Here is a 1,892-nt window from a genome sequence, read left to right on the forward strand (position 1 = left end):
TGGATGTAAAAGGGTAAAAAAATGAAAAAAAACAACCTACCAAACACATCAGCACAAACTTTCATAAAATGTAGCTTTTACATAATTACTTTGCACTAAACATTTGCAAATGTTCATACAGTTTTAAATTGTACTTGTATGTGTCTTTTTTTTTTTTTTTTTTTTTTTGGAACAAAGTCTTCACTTGAATCTAGTGGAAAAAAAAAAAAATGTAGTTTGAAACTTTTCTTTGTATACAAGTGTATTTGCCAGCATCGTTGGTGTGACAGTAGGTGAGTCTGCAAGTTTATCTCCTCTTAGTAGAATTGTAACCCAAGCCATCGGGCAGGAGAGGCTGGAGCCGCTGGCTCTCCGGCCACAGGGTCTGTCCCAGCCATTCCCAAATGCATCTTGACACTCTTGCACAAACGAGGAATAAATGTCCACTGCTTTTGGTCTAAACCTGTCCCGCTTGTCTCATCTCTCGGTGTGTCCGCAGCGCTGCAGGAGGTGTGGCCCTCGAGCAGGGAGTTGTGTCCCTCTCCAGAGGCACCAGGAACGCTGCTCTGCTGGCCTGGGGACAGAGTGGCTTCGCTGGAAAAGGCATGGAGCACGTGTGTCCTGGCTGAGGGGTGACAGCTACAGGGGAGGGGGCGAGATCGGTGTGCAGGGCTGTGAGCCTCGGGTCGGGCCTCCCTCAACTCTTGGAGCTTATCCACAGGGTGCTGGTGTCTGGAATGCTGGGAAGGCAGGGTGTGACTCTGGATAACACCTGTGGCATTGTCAAACCTGGAGTGCAAGCTGGTGGCTGGGTTTGTGTCAGCCTTGCCTTTGCTGACCTGTTGTAATGTGCAGGCTGTGCTCCTGCTGGACCCTCAGCAAACACCTCAGTGGGGGAGTTTCACAGGTTATCACAGAATATTCTCAGTTGGAAGGGACCCCCAAGGATCACTGAGTCCAGCTCTTAAGTGAATGGCCCATGCAGGGATGAAACCTTGTCATTATTAGCACCATGCTCTGACCAACTGAGCTACTCTTAGGGTTGCCCTCCCCTGTTTTTCCATGGGGTCACAGAAAGACAAGGGAGGAGCTTTGGGGGGATTCTCTTTACCTGCTTTGCAATTGAGCCTCCCAAGAATGATTTTTTGAGACAGATCTGGTTGGCTTTGGGCATTGGAAGTTGCTGAAAAAGATCAGAGGCCTGTATGGGGGGAGAGAGAAAGGAGCAGTGACAACTGAGAGAGCTGAGGGAGATGGTTTCCCTTTCTGGTGGAGCAGAAGTCACATCCACGAGGTGACAGGACATTAATAAGCCATACATGCATTGAAATAGTCCTGAGTCTGTAACAGCTGCAGCTTGGATGATCCATTAACACATCTGCTCCTGTTGGGATGAGTCTCACTTGCAGTGAAGTGCTCAGGCAGTTCAGACTTTTTTTGCTGTTGGCATGACCACGATTGTGTAGTAAAATCCGGTCTGGTGATGTTTGAGCAGGGAGGATGTGCTCTGTCCCTTGTGTGGGATGACCACTCGTTTGGGAGGGTTGTACTGTGAACTAGATGAAGGAGCCTTTTTTTTTTTTCCTAGCATTTAACTGAAAACCTGACCCAGCTTAGCTATTTTTGGGACTAGAAACCTGCTCCTTTGAAGCTGTACATTGCATATGTTCCAGTGTCAAACAGCACAGGAGGCCACGGGCTCTGGATGTTGCCTTTCTAGGAACATTGAGCTTGTCATGTCATCAACCTCTTGCATCCCTGTCCAGTTTTTAAACTTTCATTTAGTATTTTAAGTTGCCTGTTTCCCTTTGCATGGCTTTCTTTGCGCTGCGGATTCTATAGGTTGTTCATGGGATTCCCTTTTTTCTTTACATGTGCTAAGGAAATGTGTTTTATTAAAAAGTACTGAGCTG

Source organism: Lepidothrix coronata, unplaced genomic scaffold (genome assembly GCF_001604755.1).
Source record: "Lepidothrix coronata isolate B3197 unplaced genomic scaffold, Lepidothrix_coronata-1.0 Scaffold121, whole genome shotgun sequence".
NCBI lineage: Eukaryota > Metazoa > Chordata > Aves > Passeriformes > Pipridae > Lepidothrix > Lepidothrix coronata.